Source organism: Halichoerus grypus, chromosome 2, assembly GCF_964656455.1.
Source record: "Halichoerus grypus chromosome 2, mHalGry1.hap1.1, whole genome shotgun sequence".
Lineage (NCBI taxonomy): Eukaryota > Metazoa > Chordata > Mammalia > Carnivora > Phocidae > Halichoerus > Halichoerus grypus.
In genome coordinates, this window is record NC_135713.1 from 205,013,233 (window position 1) to 205,039,736 (window position 26,504).

A 26,504-nucleotide genomic window follows, 5' to 3' on the forward strand; every position below is an offset into this window, starting at 1 on the left:
TTTACATTTTAATTTAGTCTTTGGCTTTTTTTTTTTTAAGTATTCAAATTTGATGATCTGTAAACGGATGTTAATGTTATAATTTGTTTCCATTGCTCCGCTTTTACTTATTCTGTTTTTATGCTTATGATCCGGATCTAGAGTTCATGAAATGTTTTTAAACCGTAAATCTCTAAAAATGAAAACCTGCATGTTTGTTTTTTACAAATGCATCTCTGGTTAATATGTGAATTTGAGTTAATTCTCTCTTTGAAAACACAGAAGTGGGATTCTGAAAATACTTCTTCTGGATTTTGGTCTTTTTGTTTGTTTGTTTGTTGAAGTAGAAAAGGGATGTGGAGAGTGGTTTTTTCCCTCTGCTGCTCATTCAGAAGCGCGCTCTGGTTGTCAGGGAATTCACTTACATAGCAATGAGCACTATGGGATGGAGTTTAATTTAGATTATTCTAACGACTCTGCTGAGTGAGTTTTTCCCCTTGACATCAAGTTCATGAGGCATAGTAGAATTCCATAAACGGGGTCACTCAAGTCTTAATTTTCTTTGTTATTTATCTGAAGAGTTTGGCTGAAAATAAGCATTTCATCAGATGCAAAACAAAGTTATTTAGAGTTTGGCTGAAAATAAACATTTCACCAGATGCAAAACAAATCTTTCCCAATCACTTTTAGAATATTTTTGGGTACTCCTTCTTCTCCTTTCTTTTCTGTGTTGCTGTTAAGGTGTAATGTAACTTGCGTACAGGAAATGCTTTTGTCATGAACGTAACGATGAAAATGCCAAACTGGACCAAGATTAAGATCCAGAACATACCAGCCCAGCAAGAAATCCCACTTGCCCCTTCCCTCCCACCTCAAAGTCAGCCACTGCTCTGACTTCGCTGCTCTGACTTCGAACACCATTGATGAGTGTTCGCTGTTTCTGTTCTATATTTAACTAGAAACTCAGGTGGTGTTTTTGCATCTGGCTGCTTCTGCGCAACCTTGTTTGTGAGATTTATCCGGAGCAATATGGTTTTGAAAAATAACCCCCAAAACGCAAGTCCTCTCAAGGAAACAATTTAGATTTAGGGAATTTTTAAAAATTGAGACATAATTTACATACAGTGAGATGGTCACGTTAACATTAGGTGTACAGTTTGATCAGTTTTGATGAAAGAGTGACCCACACCTCTGTCAGGATGCAGAACCTTTCCATCCAGTACCTTAGAAAGTTCCCTTGTACCTCTTCTCGGTCAGTGTGAGGTTTTGGGGGTTTTTCTTTTGGCACGGGGGTGGTGTTTTTAGTTCTGTATTTCCCTATTTTTTTTTTTTTTTTTTTAAGATTTTACTTTTACGTAATCTCTACACCCTGTGTGGGGCTCGAACTCCCAAACCCAAGATCAAGAGTCGCGTGTTTGACTGATGGAGCCAGCCCGGCGCCACCGTGTTTCCCTTAAATACCAGGACTGTTCAGTATTTTATGTTAATGGTTTATCAGAGAGGCTTGTTTCCTGTTTGCATGTTATGTGTACTGCTTTGGCTTTTGGTTGTATGCAGCAAAGACCCACTCCAGAGAGCTTGAGAAGGGGTATTGTTCGAGGGAACACATGTGGTGTGATGTGGTGATGTGAATTGCACAGAAATGCAGGAATGCGAGCTGGCTGGGCTGAGCTCCAAGAACTGGGCGTTGGAAGGTGGTTCCCGGCAGCTCTGGGGAACGTTGGCTGCAGTTGTCGCTGGAACTTCACCCCGTGGGACTCGGCCTTGCTCCATAGGGGGGAGCCTCTCTTCCCCATCTCCTGCCAGTCTCCTGCCAGTCGGCTGCTTTGCTCACTCCTGGTTTTCCCTCCCCTGTGGCTTCAGCTCTGGTGCTGTTTTAGCTGTTCAAAGCCCCTCCAAGCCCTAGTTCAACTTTGTGGCATTTCTTGTTGCTTTCTTTCAGTTTCTAAGTGACCGAGTCTTGTCATGTTTCAGATTCTAGAGAGACTCGATCTGGGCATCTTTCCCCTGGTGCGAGGATGTAGGTTATTGGCCAGGCTGTGGATTATTTGCCCAGGGTTGGTGGCCTAACCCTTTTCAGTTGGCAGAGGCTGGTGGAGTTGGGGGAGAGGTGTGGGGAGCAGTGGAGCCCAGTGGCCCCCTGTGAGGCCGAGAACTGCCCCAGGGGCTGGCCAGGCCAGATCGGCAGGGGAACACAGGAGCCAGGAGTCAGGGGTGGTGCGTTCTGTTCTCTAAAACATTAACTACGATCTGAAAAGCTCAGTGCTACCCTGATTGATTGAGGCAAAGGTTTTTTGGTCTCTTCTGCAGACACTAGATTAATAAAGAGGAGTTTTGACTAATGATCAACTTCCCTATTTTCCTTACTTGACTATTTTCAAAATGGTGAAGTTTGTCCTGCCCATTTTATACATGGATTTACAGGAGAATTTGAAATTCAAGTTCTGAACCATCCCCCCAGGCTTTTAAAATTAACTCATTTTTAAATTGCTTTTGTTTTGAGGCAAAAAATGAGGTAGTCATTTTCTTTTGGGTTGTGGAAAGTATTTTTTAATCTGAAAATGAAATAAGTTCTTCCAGAATTAGATAGAAGCTAGAGTGTTTTAAGTCCTTAGTGATTTTTGTGTGGTGTCATTGGCCACTTTTCGGACTGAAATTGTACGTCATAAAATTCTCTTTATTTACCTTGCTTTATTATTTTTTTTTGCATTGAGAAGAAACAGTAGTATAATAGAATAAGTCCGGAAATATTCTTTGCAGTTCTTCAGGGTGAGGAGAGACACAATTAAAGCAAGAACAGAACTATAGCATCAAGGGATTTACTTTTTTATTTTTATTTATTTATTTATTTATTTATTTGACAGAGGGAGACACAGCGAGAGAGGGAACACAAGCAGGGGGAGTGGGAGAGGGAGAAGCAGGCTTCCCACGGAGCAGGGAGACCTATGCAGGGCTCAATCCCAGGACCCTGGGATCATGACCCGAGCCGAAGGCAGATGCTTAACAACTGAGCCATCCAGGCGCCCCTACTTTTTTATTTTTTTAATTAAACTTTTAATTTCAAGATACTTTCAGATATACATGCAGTCATAAGAAATAATACAGAAAGATCCCATGTACCCTTACCCATTTTTGTCCAATGGGAACATCTTGCAAAACTATAATGCTGTATCACAACCAAGATACTGATATTCATACAGTCAAGATACACAGCATTTCCATCCCCACAAAGATCCTCAGGTTGCCCTTTTTAAGTAAGCTCCACACCTCGTGTGGGGCTCGAACCCACAACCCAGAGCCCAAGAGTCCCATGCCCTACCGACTGAGCCAGCCAGGTGCCCCTCGAGGGAAAGGGTTTTGAGAGAGCGCCACAGCGAGTGCAGGGTGGTGGTGGGAGTGCCGGGGCGCTGCGGGTGGTTGATTGGAGGCTCCAAATCTTGCTTCATGGGGGGTCCCTGGGGGGAGGAGACTGTTGGGGAAGATACCACTCAGTGAGCACATGGCCTTGTCTGTCGAGCAGGGCTGTGACTGAGGGAGTATTGCCAAAAAACGGTTCAGGTGGGAATTGCCTCCTGTAAATAGCGACGTGGTGGACGTCAGATTTGTTAATTGCATTTGATTGAGTTAATGAAAATTTATCATTTGTTTTGGGATCAGTATACCCGTAGCACGAAGAAATCTTGTTGATGTTCCCGTTGATTTGTAAATGGCAAACAAGCAAGATGGAGGTGGAGTTTTCCAGCGGGCCCTAGGAGCATTTTAAGGGCTTGCTTTTGTGAGACGTTTGCCCAGAAACAGCATGTTAGAGCTTCAGTGAGCGGAGAAATGGCCTGAAAGCCCCTGTCTCACCTCGGAGGGTGAGGAGCCCGAGGCGCACTTAGTGGCAGAGATCTGCTTCCCAAGTCCGTCGTTCCTTGCACCCTGCAGGGGCTTCCGAAGGTTCTTGTTCCCCAGGATGCCTCTGACTTGTCCAGTCTCTGCCCGGGCTGTTGGGAGGCATGTTGAATCCCTGAAGGACACTTAAAAGATTTTGGGTCTTGCCCAGGCAGAGCGAGGGGATCCCACAGAGCAGGAGCTTGGCATGGCAGGGAGGACTCTGATGCGCTTGCGGGAGGGTGTTTCACGTTGACATTTCTCGGGGAAAACAGTTTTAAAACGAAACATTTTCAGGCACAGCTTTCCCCCTCCTGACGTCACAGGCCTCTTACTACCAACCCGAGGAGGGGTGAAGGAGCTAGGGAGCGGGAGGGCGACCGGGAGGGGGCCCGGTACCTCTGGGTGCGGGTGCGGGGAGAGGAGAAGCCTGCCGCTGTCCTCTGCGGCCCAGGGAGCTCTGCGCCAGAACGCACAAGTAGGGCGAGGACTGGCCTCTCCTCCCTTTCCTGCCGTGGACAGCTGTCGTTTTGACCCGGTGGAGCGCGTGCTGGGAGAGGCCCCGCCGCATGCCCCGCTGTCCCCCCCCCCTCCCCGCACCGGCACGGTGCGCCCAGGCCCGCTCTCAGGAGCACCGGCCTTCTTCCAGCCTCCCCCCACCCCGCCCCCCGCCATCTGTGGCCCAGCAGACACAGCCTCTGATTGTGCCCTTGGGTCCCCCATTTCTGTCCCTTTCTCTCCTGGCACTGCCCGAGTGAGTTGTTTTCTTGTTCCGTCTTGTACGCCTTCAGGTCACCCCGCGTTCTGCTGCCAGACGCTGTGTCCGCGTGGCAGTCCCATTTGGGTGACCTCTTACTGTCTCACCCACTCTAAACTCCCGTGCTCTTCCTCGAGGACCTTCCTTGAAGTAAGTAACCTTACTTCACAAACATGCATTTTTAAATCTATTCTGTGCTCTTCTGGTTGCCACACAGTGTTTTTCCGGCCCTTACACCCTTTTGACACTTCCTTCCTCGCCTTAGCTGCTTGCTTTTCCCCGTCTGTTTCTTTGAATCTCGGTCCTGCTGACCTGGCCCCTTCCCCGGGCCTCTGAGGGACCGCTCGTGTCTCTCTCCCTTTCCTCGACTCCTTTTTTATCAGGGTCGTCAGGGTTAGCTACTTCCCCTGCTAACTAGAGTTTCTTTTATTCTCAGGGTTCCATACAACTATTGTGTATGTTCCTCAGGGGCAGTGACTTTGCAGATTATTTCCCCTGTTCCCTCAAGTGTTGGCCCTAAACACGTAGTAGGCTCTCGGATTGCACTTGCTCAGCTGATGTCTTTGCGCAGGAACTTTGCATGTGAGGACTTGGGAAGTGGGTCTGATGGAAACTCAGATCTACAATGTAACTCTGTGGTCTGTTTTCAGATAAGAGATTTATGTTTTCTCTGTGGAACAAAAGTAACACACTATGATCCTTCAATTAACCAATACTTTCCTTAGGAACAGAGCCCTTTTGTGATGAATTTGACTTTTTTTTTTTTACATCTTCATAAATTATACGAAGCTCTGTTGACAGGCACCTTACTAGTAGTTTAAGCAGTGTACTTTTATAGGTTGAGCAAACAGAAAAGCTATTTGCCAGTGTATAGTTGTTGATTAAATGGCCCACGACCACTAAATTTGCTTTTGCTCTTCTCTCTTATTTTTGTTGCATTCTTTGTGTTTTTAGCCCCTTTTCCCTTTCCCCAGGTGTCTCCTGGCTTCCCACTAAGACCAGATGATGAAGGCAGGAAGGAGAGATTTGCTGAGTTGGATGCACATCTAATCCCTGCCACAAACTAGCTGGGTGACCCAGTGACTAGGCCAGTTACCTAGTGTAAGGCTGTGGTGTGGAGGAATTAGCCCGCAGATAGGAAAGTAGGGAGGCCAGGGCTAGTGATACCTGTGCCCTCCCCTCTTCCTTCTTGACGTCCAGCCTTTTGCCTACTTCCAAATACGAGGTGAAATGAATCAGTAAGTAAATGACTTCTCTGAATGTGTGTATTTCTTTTATTTTTAAGATTTCTTTTAGATTAAACGGGCATTTGTACTTACATTTAGGCTTTATTTCCGGTATCAAAACAGCAGGGGACACCTGTGGGGACCCCAGGTAGACTTGTATGTGTGACTGTGTGTGAGAAGAGCCTCACGTTGAGCTGAACCGAGTCTGGTCTTCTTGGGGTGAGAGCGAGGTGTGCAGAAATCCGAGAAATAGAGTGCTTCCTGAGGAGGCGGCCTGGCACGCAAGCCACCCCACTTTCAGATTGTTCCTCGGGTTGGTTGGGGTGGAGGAGCACAAGTCCCGCTGGAACCCAGACTTGCTTTGTCCTTGCTCACTCTTTCTGGCAGCTGGCTGCCTTTGGAAGCCCTGTCCGTTCTGAAGAAATTTTGAGCCACCTGTCCCGCTTTTCACTGTTTTTCCCTCTGACCTGAGTTGCATGCACGTTGGGTTTTGAGCAGCATTTAGTTTGAAGTGTTGTCATCCCGTCTCTCATTGTTCTTCTCGAAGCACTCTTCTTCCTCTCATCCTGGATTTCATCCCTGGGCCTTTGGCATCCCTGACTCTGGTTTCCCAGTTTCTCATGGTGATACTGAAATACATCCTCTCGTTGACCGAGGTGGTATTAGATCTTCGGGCAGCCTGATAGGCGGTAGGATTTGTTTTTACTCAGAGGTGAATAAGCAGTGTTCGTGTATTTTGGGTAGCTGACTTTAAACAATTTATTCAAGTCTAGGAATGGAGGGAAGTGATCCAATTTCTCTGATGGTGTATTAAGGTCAGTTTTCAGTGGGGGGACGCCGTGCTCTTCTCATTTATAGGGTGTTCGAGTGCTACAGTGTGAGTCCTATTGCATTTAATACAAGCTGGGGTCTAATTAGTCAGGCTTACTTAGTTTTGGAAATGGACAATTATAGTACACTTTCATCACATGCTACTTTGTATAGAACTAGGCATTTTCCCTTCTCTTACACCCACTTGCCAGCACATTATGCATTCCGAATTATTTTTAATGTGCTAGGGTGAAGACAGTTGTGGCTCAGTAGGAAATATCCAAAGGAGATATAAAGCAGGATCTGACTCAGCTCCTTGCCTCTTTGATTTATCTGTTTTTGTGAAAACACAAAAACCCCGAAACCTTGTATTATGGACATTTTCAAGCATATATGAGTAGAGAGGATGAAATGTCCAGTTAATGCCACGGGCCCATCACTCCACTCCGGCAGGAACAGCGCTTTGCCACCAACTATTGTGTCATCTATCCCCCCTCCCCTTTTTTCTTTTCCTGGTGTATTTAGAGCAGATTTCAGGCATCTTGTGAACTCATCCATAACTCCTTCAGCATGTATCTCTAACCAGTAAGGACCTTTTTCTTTTGTAAACTCCATTGCCATGTCATCATCACATTTAATGAAAACACCGTGTTCAGACTTTTCTCGACTGTCTAGAACGATGTCTTTTCAGACATTGTTTGGTTTCCGCTCCGGATCAGCCATCGCTCTTGGTTTTTGTGTCTTCAGTCTTCACACTTCTCCCACATTCTCCCTTCCCTTTGTTTCCTTTCACGCCCTCACTTTGTTAGAGAAGCTGGGTCATTGCCCAGTCCCGTCCTCTTAACCTTTGGCTTACTAATGGTTCACGGTAGCAGATAGGAGCCCATGTAGCCTCGGGTCAGTTCAGCGACTCTAGCAGCCCCGTTGAAATGCTTGATGGTGGAGATTGGCTTTATTTATTTCGTGGCAAAATCCTGCTGCTCCTCTTTGGTCCCAGTGACCCTCTTCAAGAATGCTGAATTGCAAGTAAGATGCAAAATACTCCTGGGTTTATTTATAGTTACTTTTTAACCCACTTCATTGGTCCTAATGTTTCACACAGAAAGCAGTTGAAAGGAGTTCATCTGTTGGCAGGTCTGATTGAGAGGGTTTGTGTGTAGCACGAGCAGAGCAGCGGGTGCTGGTGGAGGCCTGGCTGGGGGCTGGTGAGGTGGGGGGGCAGTGGTCTGCGGGGTCTGGCTATCGGCGGTTCTTCCATCTGAGCCCTGGGTAGGGATATCAGGCTGGTTGGAGAAGCGTCCACAGAGAAGTTGACTGAAGAGAGGACTTGGCTTGCTGGTGCCATAACTGATTCTTCTGTCTTGATTTTAACCTGTACAGGGGGAAGCAGTTTTGTGTATTTCTAGGGGAGTGATTTTACATGTTGAAACAGAGAGCATACACTGCATTCAAATTCTTTTGCAAGGTACAATTTGATGTTAGGAGAACTAGCCTTTTTTTGTTTTTTAATGAAAAGTTTATGTATGTATCATCACTCTATATAAGGTAACTGCTTTATGTGTCTTGATATGTACTGGATCCTTTTTCCATTCAGAAATCTTACCATCTGTTTCATGGCTCTCCTGCTTGTTTCCGCACTAGAGTATTCAGAGCATACTTTGAGTTATTGATAAGCATCCAGTGTGTAAGTGTCTTGCATATTTGATTAGAGGCTGCATGTGGAACTCTCCAGCCTGCCCCTCCGACTGATCTTGCCTCTCACTCCCCACTTCCGTGCCTTTCTGGGGGCAGATGGACTCCCCCTCTAATGATACTTGTCTTGCTATTTTGGGACCACCGGTTATATATTTTGTGTTTTCTGGCCCTCATAAACATCATGGTGTTATAATTGGTAGTTAATGCTATTTTAGAACTATCCAGTTTTCTCTCACCTGACATCTCTTCCTGGGCAGCCTCATTTAACTCATGGCTTCAACTGTTACTTTATAAACAGAAGATCTCAAAGTTTATCTTCAGCCTAGACTCCCACTCAGGAGCTTCCAGATTCCTAGCCAGCTGCCTGCTAGGACATCTCCATTTGACTATATACAAATTCAGTGTCTCTGAAACAGAATCCACTCCCTCCTGCCTGCGCAAAGAACACAGCCTAACAGAAAACAAATACACCAAAAACCCCAATAAAATGTCTCTCCGAAGCTATGCCTTTTCCTGTGATCTGCTGCTTCTGATGAGTGCCGCGGCCATGTGGCCTGCCCTGCCCTCAGACCAGAGACCTCGGCGTCCCTGGCTGCCTTCCCTGCTCGCCCCTCGGGCTCAGGGATGACCAGACGCTCCCCTGTCCAGAATGTCTAACGAACGAATGAACTCACCCTTCCTTCCTTTCTTTCTTTCTTTCTCTCTCTCTCTCTCTCTTTCTTCTTTTTTTTAAGTTTCATTTATTTAAGTCATCTCTACACCCCATGTGGGGCTTGAACTCACAACCCCGAGGTCAGGAGTCACATACATGCTCCTCTGACCGAGCCAGCCAGGTGGCCCACCCGAAGTGTTTCTGAATCTGCCTGTCTCCGATCGTGTTGGCTCCTCTCCGATGACAGGATGACAGTTCCTGGCAATCTGTTCAGGGCTTCTGGACTCGGACTGCTGACCCCATCTCACCCACTTACTCTTTCTCTGGGCTGCTGCCAGGGGCTCTGATTGTAAACCTGAACATGCTCCGTATTGGAGTTCTTAAGTGTCTGCCCCACACCTTCAAGGTGAGGCTCACATTGGTACCCGGCCTGGTACCCGGGGCCCTTCCCCATCTCCTCCTGCCTCTCTCCCCAGCCTCATCTCCCCGCATGAGCCCCCCACGTTTGCTGCACATCCAGTTATATTGGACCAGTGGGAGTTTCGACAGCATGCCGTTATTCCCCACGGCCTCTGCGCCTTTCTGCAGACTGCTTGGGATTCCTCCCTCCCTCTTTCCCACCTGGCTGGCTCTAACTGGTTGGACTCACTTCTCCTAGGTGGGATTCCCTCTCTGTGTTCTCATGGCCCCGTCACCTCACTGGTCTCTCCACCTTCAGCTTGTAACTTGAGCATATAGTAAGCTCTCAGAAATAGATTTGTCTAAGGAGTCAGTCAGTCTTGGAATATATGCGTGTGTTCCTACGGAACTTCTGCTTCTGGGAATGAAAATTCTGACAGAAGGTCACGTTGGATCATGCTCTTTTACTTGTCCTTGAGTCATGTTTTGAAGGAATCTGACTCAAATCATGTTTTGTGGGTAAAACAGAGTCCATATTCCGTGAACTGAAGTATATAATCACTATAGTTGACTAAAAAATGTGTCCTGGTTTATGTATCATTTGGTGTTTCGGGTGGCTTTTCTCACATAGTGATGAATACCAAGTATAAAAGAATTTCATTTCTGTGGTTCTCCTATAGAACATGAAATTCATTTAAAAATTGTCAGGTGGCTCAGTTGTTAAGCGTCTGCCTTCGGCTCAGGTCATGATCCCAGGGTCCTGGGATTGAGCCCCACATCGGGCTCCCTGCTCCGGGGGAAGCCTGCTTCTCCCTCTCCCACTCCCCCTGCTTGTGTTCCCTCTCTCGCTGTGTCTCTCTCTGTCAAATAAATAAAATCTTAAAAAAAAAAAAATTGTTGACTCTGGTAATGTGGTATTCTAGTTTTTTGTTTTTTTTTTTTGGAGATGTCGTCAGGTTTAAACCTGAAAGGTTGATTATTATATGACTTTTTTTCCTTAATGAATAAGTTATTCTGTAACATTAGGTAGTCTTCATAAATGTGTGTGTTTCTCTTCTTTTTCCTAGCTTAATGCCTGTGTATGTCTTAAAAACCGAGTCCAGACCTAAAAGCTGTAAGGTACAAATTTTAAGAAGTAAATTTATTTAAGAGATCATTGGTTGTATTGCAGGATTTATGCTATTAATATTGGGACTCTTGCCCAAACACCTGTTATCTTCATTTTGCTTTTAACACAGAGTTGGTTTAGAATGCAAATTCTAGCAGTTCTAAGTCCTGATTCTCTATTGAATCGGGATTTTCTGAGAGTGGGCTCCACAGCGTGGTGTCACAGCTCTCCGGGTGATTCTGGTACTGCTCGGGTTTGAGAACCACTGGTATAGCTCTCCTTAACTAGAATTTATAGCAGATGGAATAGGAGGAAGGGAAGTTGGTTTCAGTTATAACTGTTAAATTTTTTGAAAAGACTAGATTCTTTAACAGGCTGTGTCAGGAGATTCTTACTACATTATGTTTTCTTTTGAAGGATTTAACGTGCCAAGAAGGAGACTATTTATCTGCTTTATATGCTTCTCAGACTGTTGTTCTTGAGTTTATTTAGTGATACCAAAGTTACAAGCATGTGTTTCTTTGAACTTGTCTTAATTTAGTTATTTGTATGACTTTGCTAATTTTCAGGTAGAGGACCTGTATTTGTACTATACTGTATTGTGGTAAATATACAATAATATAAAATCTGTCATTTGAACCATTTCCAAGTGTACAATTCCGTGTGCTAACATGTTCATCCTGTTGTGCAGCCATCACTGCGGTCCATCCCCAGAACTGCTTTACCTTCCCACACAGAAGCTTTGTACCCATCGAACACCAGCTCCCCATCCCCCATCCCCCATCCCCTGGCAAACACCCTGCCCCTTTTTTACTTTCTGTTTCTGAATAGAACTATGTTCCTTATATGAGTGGAATCCTACAACATTTGTCCTTTTGTGATTTGCTTACTTTACTCAGTATCATGTCTTCGCGGGTCATCCATGTTGTAGCAGGTGTCAGAATTTCTTTCCTTTTTAAGGCTGAATAATCTATTTGATGTATATACCACGTTTTGTTTATGTATTCATCCCTCAGTGGACACTTGGGTTGCTTCCACTTTTTGGCTATCGTGTTTACTGTACACTTTTAAGATCTAGTTTTTGACTATAATATCAACCAAAAAAATGCATATCTCTCTAGGTGTTTTTTTTTTTTTGTCCTTTGTATTAGTAGATTCTAGATCCAAAAGACAGCTTCCTTGAAGAATTCTACCACTGAATTTGGTCCCGTCTATTCAAAGTATATCTGTAATTTACATCTCATGGTTGCTGTTGCTGTTGGTTTCTTTTTTTTTAATTTTTAAATTTTATTTTATTTTTAAAAATTTTATTTATTCATTCGAGACACAGAGATACACAGAGAGAGAGAGAGCATGATCGGGGTAGAGGCAGAGGGGGAAGCAGGCTCCCTGCTGAGCCAAGAGCCAGACGTGGGGCTTGATCCCAGGACCCTGGGATCATGACCTGAGCCGAAGGCAGACCCTTAACCATCTGAGCCATCCAGGCGCCCCTCTTTTTTTTTTTTTTTTTAAAGATTTTATTTATTTCAGAGAGAGAGAGAGAGGAGGGGGAAGGGCAGAGGGAGAGGGAGAAGCAGACTTCCCCGCTGAGCAGGGAGCCCGATGCGGGACTCGATGCTAGGACTCTGGGATCATGACCTGAGCCAAAGGCAGACGCCCAACCAACTGAGCCACCAGGCGCCCGGTTTCTGAAGAAAGAACAGCATCTAACAGTAGGTGTAGAGCCACTGAAGTACGATGGTGGGCTCCTGCCATAGGGGGAGAGAAGCAGCAGAGAGAATAGGGAAGTGGGCGCTGGAAGGTCTGGGAGGTGTGACTTGTGTAACAGGCCTCTAATAAATAGTGCACGACAGATACGTTCCTGACGGGTTAAAACAGCTCCTACTTTCAGCCTACTGATGATGGAGTTTTTATTCTGGTTCATGAAACCGGATAATATTTCCATAGCTCATTACATTCTTTTATGTGGGCAAACACATGGCATCTTTCAAAGCTGACAGCTGCAATACGCTGGAACACCAGATGCTTTTCTGAAGTCCATGGATTTATTTTTTACACTCTGGAAAGTAAAACAGTACTCTGCCAAATCCAACTTGATTTCAACAGGAATAAGCAAAACTGCTATTTTTGTTGCCACCTATACTCTGTTTGCTATTTATTAGACAAAACAATTTATGGATTAGGAATGGTTTTGGTAAATCATGGTGTGTTTTGGATGCCATTGGACCGTGCACGGATCAGTCATGTGATTGCACACAAAAACCTGAGAGAGGAGAAACCTTTCATAGCACTCTGGACACTCTTGTTTGCCTGGGGCTTAAGTAATTGTGGCCTGTGAAACATTTGACCTTCAAGATTTATTGACAGTGGTATCTTAAGTATAAAGATCAACTTAAAAGATGTGTCTACCTCTTTTTTCTCACCACAATTGACCCTTGAACACAGAGGTTAGGGGCACGGACCTCCCCCCCTCCCCCAGTGCAGTTAAAAATCTGCATATAACTTTTGATTGTCCAAAAACTTAACTACTAATAGCCCACTGTTGACCGAAGCCTTACTGATCACATAAGCAGTTGATTAATACAGATTTTGTGTATGTGTCATATACCATATTCCTACAATCAAATAAGGTAAAGAAAAAAATGTTAAAGGCCTAAGAAAAATACATTTACCATACTGTACTGTATTTATCGAAAAAAATCTGTGTATATGTGGATCTGCACAGTTCAAACTCGTTGTTCAAGGGTCAACTGTAGTGTCCTTTAATTTCTAATAGGGATTGGTTAATGTTGTGCTTTTTATTTTGACAGTCAGAAAAAAGTATGAACACATTGAGATCATCTGGATGCCTGACATAGCTAAGTGCTATGGGACAGAACATGGTTTGCCGTTATGTTTATTTGGGGGTGCCAAATAAGACTATTTTTATGGTGGAAAGCAAATAGAATTGAGGTGGAATTAATATGTAGAAGATGTGTTTGAGCCAAGTATAGGCCAAGGTACCTCGCAGACAGGGAGCTGTACAAGTAAAGGGTTAACTAAAGAAAGCAGTGGGCACGGTGGGTCACCTGCAGCCTCTCCCAGGTCTGAAAGCACTGTGCCCTGGCCACCAGTTTGTCTCTACGCTGAAGGAGCAATCGACTCCAACAAGTTGTCACCCCTCCTAGTAAACGTATGTCATGGGTTTCATAATTGTATGAGCTTTTTCCTAGTTTGTACGTATTTAAGTAACATAATAATAAAAATAACTGGTCAACACCAAAGGTCCAAAGAAACTTTTCTCTCTTAAAAGAGGTTTGAACATTATTCAAGCTTGGTACCCAGTTACTTGGAGTTAGATTTTGCTATACTTGCATGAATCCATATCAGCCAGGTCCTTAAGTTGGGTTTTGTTGAAAACGCAACCTGAGGTTGAAAACAACCAGAGGTTGTGCGGGGCGGGGGGTGCTTCACTTGATGGCTTGTTGGTCCAGCTGTTTTAAATAACCCTTCTATACAATGAACCCATAGTGGTAGTTTGTCCTCTAAGTTTTGATTGGTGAGACCGAGAATGGAAAAGAGGGATGGTAGTGTCCCCAAACTTCTGGATCTGACTTAGAGCTGTGGAAATTCACACAGTGTACACATTTTGACTCTGTCACCTTACAGTGGAAAGGTGTGTGGGGGGGTCCTTTTATGTTTATGATTCTTAAACTCATGTTTTTTTTTTTTTCACGAAAGGAATTTTTGAGTGTTTTGTAAATGGTCCTCAAATATAACTGTATCATATTTTTAACTTTCAAAGTTTAAAACTTTTGGGGCATCTGACTGGCTCGGTTGGAAGGGCATATGACTCTTGATCTCGGGGTTGTAAGTTCAAGCCCCATGGTGGGTATAGAGATTAATTAAAAATAAAATCTTAAAAAATAATGTATACACTGTGCTAATTTCCACAGATCTAAGTTAGACCCAGAAGAAGTTGAGGATGCTGCCAGTATCTCATTTATTGCTTACACTTAACCTGGTGGTAGGGCCCCCACCAGCTTTATTTGGATATAATTGACCTTTAACATTGTATTAGTTTAAGATGAATAACAATGCTTTGATATATGCACATATTTGTGAAATGATCATCACAATAAGTTTATTTAACTTCCATTACCTCACATAGTTACACATTTTTTTCTTGTGATAACTTTTAAGATGTACTCTTAGTAGCTTTCAAATATGCAGTACAGTATTTAATTATAGTCACTGTGCTGTGCATTACATCCCCAGGACTTACCGGTTTTTTTTCCTTTTTAAAGATTTATTTATTTATTTGAGAGAGAGAGAGAGAGAGAGAGAGTGTGCCCGTGAGCAGGGGTGTGGGGTAGAGGGAGAGAGAGAGAGAGAATCCCCAAGCAGACTCCCCACTGAGCGAGGAGCCCAACTCAGGGCTTGATCTCATGACCCTGAGATCCTGACCTGGACGCTTAACCGACTGACTGACTGAGCCACCCAGGCGCCCCCCCGCCCCTTTCTTTTAAGTAAGCTCTATATCCAGCGTGGGACTTTAACTCACAGCTCTGAGGTCTGCAGTCTCACGCTCCACCGACTGACTGACTTACAACTGGAAGTGTGTACTTTTTGGAGTAGGTCTTCTCTTATTCCGCTGTACAAGGGGGAGAACTGAGGTTGAATTGGCTCGTCCAGGGGGTGGCCCTTGACCTGGCTGCCTCGCCCAGTGACCGTGGCGCAGCCTGCCGGCATGTAGGGGTGGGCTGCCTGCAGCTGGCTCACCTCCAGACAAACCCCGATCTCACCAGCCGGCCGCTGACCCTCGACCCTTGCCTCTCCTGATTCTGGACAGGGCTGGTTTTTGGACTTTGCTTTAAAACTCCTCTCCCTTTCTCCTCCTCGTTCTCCCTCTGATCTGTGTCTGACCCGGTTCCCTGCTGGGCAATAAAACTTTTCCCCCCAGTGCCCTATCTCCCCGTCTTTTCTCTTTTCTTTAACAGAAGCCTCTTGCTCATCGGTGGGTACTACTGGCCTTCAAATCAAGGTCCAAAGCTCTGCATTGGCTGTGGTGTGCCTCCCTGGTTTGTGTCTTGGTGCTGCAGGAGTGGAGGGAAGGGACACTGTGGGGTAGTTGAGTCAAATACCTGGTAATTGGCAGGGTCGGGGTGCAGGGAGGATTGAAAGTTGCTAGCACTCTGAGTTTAAAATAGTCCATTTGAAAAATAAAAATAAAATAAAATAAAACAGTCCATCTGAGGCTGTAAGTGCTGGTGCAGCATCATGTCGTTGGTCAGCAGTTGTGCGAGACCACCCGGGGAGGGCTTTGTCTGGGGAACGGTGGATGGCACTTCCGAGACTGTGGGGACAGCAGGTTAATGTTTACATTTATTCAGGCCACTGTGGGACCTGAGCGATTAGTTTCCTGACGTGAGTTCTTTCCCTTCCAGGTATATTGTATTTCCTCGTTCTGTGGAAAACATTAATACCATTAACATCAGGCCTGATTCAAGGCTGCCTGTAACCGCAACCTTTTCAGAGAACGTCTTGTTACCTGGCACCCTCCTGCCAGCCCTCATGCGTTTTATGAAAGTTCTCTTCCCCGCTCTGGTTATGTTTGTCTTCAGAGCCATATTTTCTGCTTCCAGTAACTGAGTATTTTATATTTAGCTAATTAATCATTTAACTAGCTAAATCCGTTTATTTCTTGTATTTATTTCATATTACAGAGGGAATATTTTATCCACAATGCCAAAATTGAAATAAAGAATTTTTCTATCTTTATCTTCTGTTTGCCTGTTCTTTTCCTTATAGAAAGAGGGAGACCAATTGATAGTATTTACACCAAGTTTTTTTTTTTTAGTTGGCTGTTTATAAGCTTAACATAGTTGGTTTCCACCAAAGCCTCGTGAGCTTTGCATCTTGTGTTTCTAGGGCCATTGGGGACATAATCATCATTTTAGTCTGGTGAACACATGGATTTTCTGAGGGGTGCATTTTTGAAGTATAATAGAAAAGGTAAATGTCAAAAAATTTTTAGTTTTTAAAGCTGTTTGCATTAGAAAGGTGTCCTTCCTCTTTTTATGCATTGCCGAGTTGGCTCCTTGGGACTGTTGGGTGGCCGTGTCCTTACCCACGGCTCGTCACTCTCTTCCTCTTTGGGAAGTTCATGTGCAGCGGGCCTGTGAACACACGTAGCTGCGTGTTTTGACTCTCGTTCTTATTCTATGTCAGGATCTACTAAACATTTTCTTTTTTAATCTTCTACAATTCTGTACATTAAAGAAGATGAGGAAATTTAGTAACTTCCCAAGGCCATCCTCCAGCTGAGGGCAGAGCTGGGATTTGAAGCTGGTCTCTTTTCCCCGGGTCTGTGCTCTGAGATTCAAAGCCATCTGCATCAGGAGTGGGGCAGACCCGGGTTCAAATCCTGGGACATTAGCTCCTCTCAGCCTCCCATTTCCTCATTTCAGAGGAGAGAGAAACATTTCATAGAAAGATCCTGCCTAGTAAACGCATTAATCTCTGTGAAACCGATTATGGTGCGTACGTAGGATTCAGTAAGTAGGCAGAGGTTTGGGAGTGTGTTCTCAGGCTTGTTTCCCCCGCGGTGAGTGCTCTTCACACACGGTCCTTGCCTTCTGTTCGTGCCCCCTCAGCACCTGCCCTACAGTGCCTGTCATGGGGAAGGGGGAGAGTGTTTGCTGAGTGAGTGATATCCTGAATTTCTCTAGGTTCTTCTGAAAAGAAGTTTGTCTTTTTATTTTCTTACAGCACAGTTAATAGGTTTTTGCCCCTTTTCTTCATATTTAATAGGTATAATTTTTTTTTTAAGAATAATTTTAGGTTTACAGAAAATTGAGCAGATAGTACAGAGAGTTTCTATATACCCCTTTACAATTTCCCCATTTACTTATTTATTTGAGATGGAGAGTGGGCGCACAACACTCGGGTGAGCAGAGGGAAGAACAGAGGGAGAGACAGAATCCCAGGCAGACTCCACAATGAGCATGGAGCCCGACGCTGGGCTTGATCTCACGACCCTGAGATCAGGACCTGAGCTGAAATCAAGAGTCTGACGCTTAACCCACTAAGCCACTTAGGTGCCCCTTCCCCTGTTATTGACATCCTGTGTGGTGTGTTCGTTTCGATTGATGAACCAGTATTAATACATCATTATTAACTGAAGTCCATAATTTACATTAGGATTCACTCTTTGTGTTGCACATTCTGTGGGTGTGGATGCGTGTAGAATGGCATGTGTCCACAGTACGGTATCCTATGGAATAGTTTCACTGCCCAAAAAACCCTCTGTGTTCCACCTACTCCTCCCTCCCTTCTCTTCCCCAGTACCTGGGAGCCACTGAGCTTCCGGCTGTGTCCATAGTTGTCCTTTACCAGAGTGTCACGTGGTTGGAATCATATGGGACACGGCCTTTTCACACAGGCTCCTTGCATTAAACAATAGTCATTGAAGTTTCTTCCATGTATTTTTGTGGGTTGACAGCTGATTTTTCTTTATTGCTGAATAATACTCCCTTGTAGGGCGCCTGGGTGGCTCAGTTGGTTAAGCAACTGCCTTCGGCTCAGGTCATGATCCTGGAGTCCTGGGATCGAGTCCCGCATCGGGCTCCCTGCTCAGCGGGGAGTCTGCTTCTCCCTCTGACCCTCCCCCCTCTCATGCTCTCTCTCTCTCAAATAAATAAATAAAAATCTTTTAAAAAAATAAATAAATAAAAAAAATAATAATACTCCCTTGTATGGATGTGCCCCAGTCTGTTTATCCATCTTTTGTGGGACATCTCAGCTGCTTCCAGTGTTTGATGATTAGGAATAAAGCCTGCCATGCTGCGTTCCTTTTCAGATGCCCTTGACCAGGATGCCTGGGTGGCTCAGTTGGTTAAGCGACTGCCTTCAGCTCAGGTCGTGATCCTGGAGTCCCAGGATCGAGTCCCACATCGGGCTCCCCGCTCGGTGGGAGTCTGCTTCTCCCTCTGACCCTCTCCCCTCTCATGCTCTCTCTCACTCTCTCTCTCAAATAAATGGGTAAAATCTTAAAAAAAACAAAACAAGGGGCGCCTGTGTGGCTCAGTCGTTAAGCGTCTGCCTTCGGTTCAGGTCATGATCCCAGGGTCCTGGGATCGAGCCCCGCATCGGGCTCCCTGCTCCGCGGGAAGCCTGCTTCTCCCCCCCCACTCCCCCTGCTTGTGTTCCCTCTCTCGCTGTGTCTCTCTCTGTCAAATAAATAAAATCTTAAAACAAAACGAAACAAAACAAACAAATGCCCTTGACGTGTGCCTGCTCCGTGCTGGATGATCGTGAATCGGGTTCCTGCGTCAGGAAATCCTGAGCACTGCTAGAAATGCTTCCCTAAGTTGGCTTGTCAGTTAAACCTATGTGTACTTGTGTTTTTATTTTTATTTTTTAGCTTTACTGAGGTATAAATGTTGAATAATAAACTGTGCATTTTAAAGATGTATAGTTGGATAAGTTTTATCATGTGTATATACCTTTGAAACCATCACTGTAATAAAGATAATGAACATATCCATCACCCCAGAAGTTCTTTATGCCCCATCGTAATTTCTCTTTTTTCCTACCACCAGGTAACCACTGATTTGCTTTCTGTTAGTATAAATTGGTTTGCATTTCCTGCAATTTTACAAAAATAGAATCACACGTACTTTTTTGGTGTTTTCTTTGATTCATCATAATTATTTTGGATTCATTCATGTGTGCATAAGTAGTTTATTACATTGTATTGCTGAAGAGTGTTTCATTGGGTGGGTATACCACAATTTATTTGTTTATATATATATTGCCACAGAAAACATTGGCACTAAAAAAGAACACTTTTTGATTCTTTAGGGCTTTTCTAAGATATTTGGATCTCTTAGAATCAAGAGTAAAACCTGTAATTTATTTATTTTTTATTTTTCCTATAATTTATTTTAAAACTCTGGGTTAGTATTTGTAAACTAGAAAACAGAAGGGATACTTTCCAGGCTGTCAGCAAAAAGAAAAAAGAAAAACAGTTACTAAAGTTACATTCTAGGCAGAAAACAAAACTAGATCTGAGACTCTTGGGACCTAGAGAGGGAAGGAATACCAGGGATCAGGTTGGGGGAGGGTGGAGCAGGAAGGGGCCCACCGAGGGGTAGGAGAGCAGCCTCAGAGGGGCTGAAGAGAGCTATGAGCTGCCTCAGTGAGCTGTCTTTGAAGGAATTAACTGATGTTTACCCTTAAGTTAGCTTTGTGATCGGTGTTACGAGTTCGGAGGTTGCATGTTTTCTAAAAAATTCCCTCTGATGCCAGAAGTTTTAAAATAGGGGATACAGCCTTCTATTCTGCGTCTGGACAAAAGGCTTTAAATAACAAAGCCTAATTAATAAAACAGATTTGAAACTCAGACTAATATAATTAACCTAAGTATGAATGACTCTGGGTTTTGGGAGAGAAGAAATTTACCATAAGGCTTATGATTGGGGGCATCTGCCGGCACAGCCCTGCAGAGATTCTGAGGACACTAACTAGGACAAAGGTGTGGAGTTGTCAGGTCAAAACGTGTGTTACAGGTTCAGTTATTCATTGTAAGTCAGGCAAGAATATCAGAGCAACTTCTTGAACTTGAAATGTGGCTCGAGGGGCGCCTGGGTGGCTCGGTTGGTTGAGCGACTGCCTTCAGCTCAGGTCATGATCCTGGAGTCCCGGGATCGAGTCCCGCATCGGGCTCCCTGCTCGGCAGGGAGTCTGCTTCTCCCTCTGACCCTCCCCCCTCTCATGCTCTCTCTCTATCTCATTCTCTCTCAAATGAATAAAAAAAAAAAAAAAAAAAAAAAAAAAAAGAAATGTGGCTCGAGAGACTGAGGAACTGATTTTTTTTTTTTTAGAGAGAGAGCATGTGCAGGCGGGAGGGACAGAGGGAGAGGGAGAAGCAGACTCCCCACTGAGCAGGGAGCCCGATGCGGTGGCTCGATCCCAGGACCCTGGGGTCATGACTGAGCCAAAGGCAGTTGCTTAATGACTGAGCCACCCAGGCGCCCTAGTTTTTACATTTTTTAATGGGTAGGGAAAATCCCAAAGAATAACATTTTCCGACATGTGAAAAGCATATGAAATTCATTTCCCGGTGTCTCTAAGTTGAGTCTCATCGGGGCACAGCTGTGCTCGTTTGCTCACGTGTGGGCGGCGGCAGTGCTGAGTATCTGCAACAGAACCTGTCTGGTCCGTAAAGCTTAAAATATTTGATATCTGGCCCTCTACTTACAGGACAAGTTTGCTTGCCCCTCTCGTCGATTTTTAAAGGTCTCTATGCAGACATTGGAAACTTGCTAGAACACTGGACCCTTTGTTTTTGATAGAAAGTTTGGTGGTAGAGGATGATCAATTGGATTGGAGCTCGTTTCTTTAGATTTTGAATACTTACTCTTTATATAGGCAGAAGAACTTGTGAACAAATGAATACAATTTAAAGCACTTGGAGCCACAGTTCCCTCGCTGTTCTGAGGCCCCCTAGAACACCACAGGGCTGTAGGATATTTTTAATTTTTGAGGAAACACAGTGATAGTCATCAGCTCACATTTTAAGATTAGATCACACTGCGTTTCTTTTTTTTTTTTTTTAAGATTTAATTTATCAGAGAGTGCGCACAGGCACAATTAGGGGAGGGCAAGAAGGAGAGGGAGAAGCAGACTCCCTGCTGAGCAGGGAGCCCGATGCAGGGCTCGATCCCTGGGATCACGACCTGAGCCAAAGGCAGCCGCCCAACTGACTGAGCCACCCAGGTGCCCTGGCATTTCTTTTAAGGGTGTCGCATCTTTGTGGAGCCGGGTTTTCGCTGGTTGGTATGCTAAAAAAAGCCGTTGCCACATGAGAATCAGTGAGCAACAGGAAACCAGAGTAGGAGGGTCCACTGTGATTCCAAGCCTCCCTAGTACCCAAGTACATATGCTTACAAGTAATCCTGGGTATTTAGGAAGGAAACAAAAACATGTTTTCCCTCAATTTAAATGTGTATTATTTAAGATGGTTACTAAGTTATTAGGACACAAATGTTTTTTAAGTTGTTTGGACCTAATAATAAATGGTATTTCTTTTTTTTTTTTTTTTTTTTTAAAGATTTTATTTATTTATTTGAGAGAGAGAGAATGAGAGACAGAGAGCATGAGAGGGAGGAGGGTCAGAGGGAGAAGCAGACCCCCCGCCGAGCAGGGAGCCCGATGCGGGACTCGATCCCGGGACTCCAGGATCATGACCTGAGCCGAAGGCAGTCGCTTAACCAACTGAGCCACCCAGGCGCCCAATAAATGGTATTTCTTTTGGCTTTGGGGCACCGTGGAAAAGTTACTGAGATATCAAGGGTGCTGTGAAGGGAAATTTGGAAAAACCTCTGATGTAGAGCTCCCTGTGACCATGCCTAAGGATGAATAGTCCGAAATGTCGTCAGTGATTATCTTTAAGACAGTAAACAAACTGAAATCACCCCCAGGCTGTTGTGTGAGATGTCAGTCTTGAGCTCTTTTCAGAAATCCGACACAGTTGAACCAGTGCAGGCCCTAGCTTTCTAATCTTGGCTAAAAAGCAGAAGATGCAGTTTAATCAAGCACACTAGATCGTGCTTGGAATTTTATTTGAAAGCTCAAAAGCTCTGTGTCAGTCTATTAAATTGTGTTAACAAAAGTTTCCAGGTAGTCTTGCCCGGAAATTCTTAAAGGAATACACTCCCGGTACTGTAAGAGTATTCTAGAAGACCTTCCTAAATCAGAGCTTTAGCTGCAGTTGGCTGCACACCTCAAGGCGAGAAGGAGTGGTTTGGTGTTTGTCTTTAACCAGGAACAACAAACTGTCCTGCTGTTGCGAGTTGGTAGCTTTGCTTTAGCCAAATGTAAACATGCTATTTTTTTTTAAAGATTTTATTTCTCTCAGAGAGAGAGAACACGCGCACAAGCTGGGGGAGGGGCAGAGGGAGAAGCAGACTCCTCACTGAGCAGGGAGTCCGACTTGGGGCTCGATCCCAGGACCCTGGCATCATGACCTGAGCCGAAGGCAGACGCTTAACGACTGAGCCACCCAGGCGCCCCTTTAATTTTTTTTTTTTAATTAAATAAGTTCTACATTGAATGTGGAGCTTGAACTCATGACCCTGAGATCAAGAGTCCCATGCTCTACCGACTGAGCCAGCCAGGTGCCCCAAACATGCTAAGTTTTTAATAGATTTAGAGGATTATTTTTCTTCTAAGGACAGTTCTTTGGCTTGCTTTGTTGTTAGCAGTGGTTCAGATCCTGAGAAGTCCCGGGACTCTGCTGCCTGTCATGTAATAGTGACTTCTAGTCACTTCTCTGCTGTGAACCAGGAACAGTTTGGTAGCGGGACCCATACTTCCGTATGTGCAGGATAAAATCTAGCGTCAGGCTTCCTGGCCTTTGGGGGGAGGGTGCAGGGCAGGGGCATTTTGTGGGGGTGCCCGGCTCTTTTCCTGGGGTTTACCTGCTGCTCCTTGTTCCTGCTCCTTGCTCCTTTGCTCACTATTTTTTTTTTTTTTTTTTGGTCACGTACCACCATTTATTTCTAGGACCCAGAGCGTTAGGAAAATTTGTGGTAGAAAATCTTAAAATGGGTAGAACTTCATGTAGTGCTAATTTATGTTCCTCTTCAGGAGAGACCTTTGCCTGGGCCCTCCCATCCCACCTTTCATTCAGGTCTGTGAGAAAGAACACTGCCTTGTGGAGTAGAGTTAAGCACAGTTTGGGTCTCACTGGCCCCAGTTATTTTAAGAGGTCAGAAAATATCCTACTATTACGTGGGGTTTTTTGGATACTATTTAAAATTATCATGGTATGGGTGAATAAGATTAACGATTTCTCTGGAATGAAAACTTCTGACATGTGAAGTCTTGTAATGTTGTGGGTAATTCTTAGCAGGCTGTGTAGAATTGTGCCGGCAGTCGTCTGAAGGCCAGTGAAAGTGGGCTGAGGGCAGGGGACACAGATGGCCACTGTGTGCAGTGACCCCTCCACGGTGGCGGCCCGGCATGCCCAGCGGCGCCATGGCCTGCGTGTGTGTGCTGTTCTCTAACTGAAAATATGTGGATTTTAGAAGAAATTCTGAGGATTTTTTGTCCTTTCACTAAACTATTTCCTGTTGGGAACTCGGAGCCCAGGAGTGGACGTGTGAGTGCGGGCAGCGGTGACGCTCATGTGCGCGCCCTCCCTCTCTGGAGCGCCGAGTGGCACCTGCGTCACCACGGTAAGCGAGGCCGGTTTCCGTCACGGCGTGGTGGCCGTGAGGGTGGGTGTTGGAGAGAGGCATGGCGAAAAGAAGGTGCTCCTGGTGAAGACGGTCTCCAGTGTTTGCAGTTGGGAGCACGTCGGCGCGTCTGCCGTCTGTTCTTCCACCGTAGCGGTGTCCTCCGCAGCGCACTCGTACTCTAACGGGGAGGCCCCAGGAGAGAATCCAAGCTCTTCCACCGGATCACTGCGGCATCCATCACCCTGCCCTCCTTGTCCTTAGCGCTCACAGCACCGGAGGCTGAAGTCACGCCTTCTCCATACTAAATAGTACCTGGAAAGAATGTGTGATCAGAACCATGGGATTTGAGGTTTTCTGAGATGAAATTCATAATTTAAACTTCAAATGTGTTTAATCTCAGAGGGATACGGCTTGGGATCGATGAGATTTTTACAGATCTCTTTCTAGCTTTAGTAGAGCCGTTGGATGTTCCTGTTTGAGCTTCCCGGTGGGTGTTCCAGTCTGCCGTGGCTTGACACGTGGGTCTCTCTGAAGACGGTGATGAGGACAAGGACTGGGCTGTAAATGCAGCGCTCCTGCCATGGTTGTGCGCACCGTGCTACCCTCGTGCATTTGCTCGTGCTCGTGCTCTGGCGCTCCTTTGAAAATCGCTCATCTCATAGGGTTGTCATTAAGTATTTGGATGAATGAAGTATAACATAACTAACAGGATTATAGCTTTTCTTTAAAAGGGCTCACATTTTCAAAAATTTAAGTTTATAAATATCTTGATAAGTATGACACATGCATTTACAGGTAGCCTGTAACTTGGAACCCCTTTAGTAGCGGACTAAATAGAAGTAATATTGGAGGTGGAATTCAGGAGCCCACAAAGGACTGACTTGTGAGTAAATGCAGTGTCAGGGCCCCGAGGTTCCCTGGGTGGTTTGACACTTTTCATATCTACAGTTGGCTGAGCTGTTTACATACTTTCGAGTTTCAGCAGCAGACCAGGTGTTTGAAGCTCTTCATGGAGCAACCTCCTGTGCTTGGGCCAGCTTTGAGAAACTGCCGTTGTGTAAACAGGTCTGAAAGGCTGCCCTAGGGTTCATCTGTGCTTTGCTCCCTTTTGGTTTCGCTCTGGTTCCTCCCACCAGGAATGTTCCCTTCCGCAGATGCACTTCTGGGTAAAGCCTTTCACCACCCAACCTGAAGCCCTTTCCCTCTGACTCTCTCAAGCAGTTTTAGCCCCAATAAATAGAGTTCCCTGATGCTTGTCACCTCCTCCCTGTCTTCTTTTCTATTGTTGTACACAGTGTATGTTTTCATGTCTTGCCTCTAAAAAAGCCCCATCCCTGTGTCCTCCACTGTTGTGTTCTTTGGGATCTTAACATAATGCCTTAGATGGTAGGCCCTCTGTAAGTCCCTGTCGCTTTGATAGTCTATGAATTATGGAATCCTGACTCTGAGGGACTTTGGTCAGGTTGCTGTATTGTCTTGATAGGTTTTATGTTTGCTTCCTTGAGCACCGGCGACTTCTGAGACACACTTAAGCCATGTTTGGTTTTTTCACTTACGGATTCTTTCTGTGGTAAAACCAGATCTATGTCTGAGTTTGATGTCATGTCCAGTGCCATAGAATATCCAAGTTGTTACACAGAAAGCAGCTGGCTTAGTTCATTGGCTAAATTGTGTATGAACATAGTTCAATTTAAAGGTAGATTGTTTAAATGGAATTTCTTTTAAATGGGTTTTCCTGGCAGAATGCACTGGTAAGCTCATTAATTCTCAAGTTGAAATGTCTTCACTAAAGTATGGTTTTCTTTAGCACAGTACAAGCTTCTAACGTCTCAAAATTGCATTCCAAGATTGGTTAAAAACTGAAAGTACTGTTGCCAGGCTCCCAAATTACAGTCTCAGAAATCCCGTTTGAAAGAGGAAGAGTGGGTGTAGGAAGGTAGGAGGAAGCTAAGTTACCCAGAAGGCAGCTTTCCTCCCGGGGCAAATGTATCAGGCCCTGGTTTTGTTTTTATTATTGAAACAATTGCTCTGTTAAACAAAAAGAGTGAACAAATGATTATAATAGTTATTTCTCTTGCGAGAGCAACTTTTCCTTTTAAGAGACATTGAAGAACATTTCTCTCTCTCTGGAGAAGTTCCTTCTGGAAGAGTTAATTTTGTTCAGCCTTTCTTGATTTTTGTGTTTGATAAATTCTGAGTGTGATTAGGAAGTGACTTGATAATACTGCAGATAGTCACAAAAAAGAAGACATTTGGAAGTTCCTGCAGCTCTCCTGAGGCGGTGATTTGAACCTGATGTGAGCTTTAGCCTGGGTTCTTGCTCAGTTCTCCTGGAGAGACTTCTTTGTGCAGAGAGAAGACTCGCAGGTCTGCTTATGTGGGCTCATTGTCCCAAACGAGGTTTTAAAAATAGGGAAGCTTCACATAGAAATTCAGATTGCTGTTTTCTCTTGAACAACCAGAAGCTGGAGCTCTCTGGACCTGCATCTCCTCAGAGCTATGGTGGCAGGACTGGGTAGGGGGCCCCTGTACAGAGGCACAAGTCCCTGGTGGACTGCACACCCGGCCTTTCACCTTGGGCTGAGGCCGGGGCCAACCTCAGGTTTGTACATTTTCAGGTATGAAATAGGACAGCGTCATATTCAGTCAGTTATGTGCAAAAGCGCTGCTAGTTTCCGTATGGCCCTCCCCCCCAAAGTTACCTTCTCCTATTAGTATTTTCCCCAACTTTTTCTTTTGAGAAATTTCAATTTTTAAAAAAAATTGAGGAAGTGGGGTG

General features: G+C 44.8%; 1 protein-coding gene and 1 long non-coding RNA gene across 9 annotated transcripts in view; both read left to right on the forward strand.

The window, feature by feature from the left end:
• Positions 1-26,504, forward strand: part of SEC14L1 (SEC14 like lipid binding 1) — a 63,510-nt gene that overhangs the window by 2,246 nt on the left and 34,760 nt on the right. The window lies entirely within an intron of this gene.
• LOC144380900 (uncharacterized) lies at positions 7-16,259 on the forward strand. The gene is made up of 2 exons (XR_013445239.1): positions 7-15,559; positions 15,926-16,259. It is a non-coding gene; the product is annotated as an uncharacterized LOC144380900 (long non-coding RNA).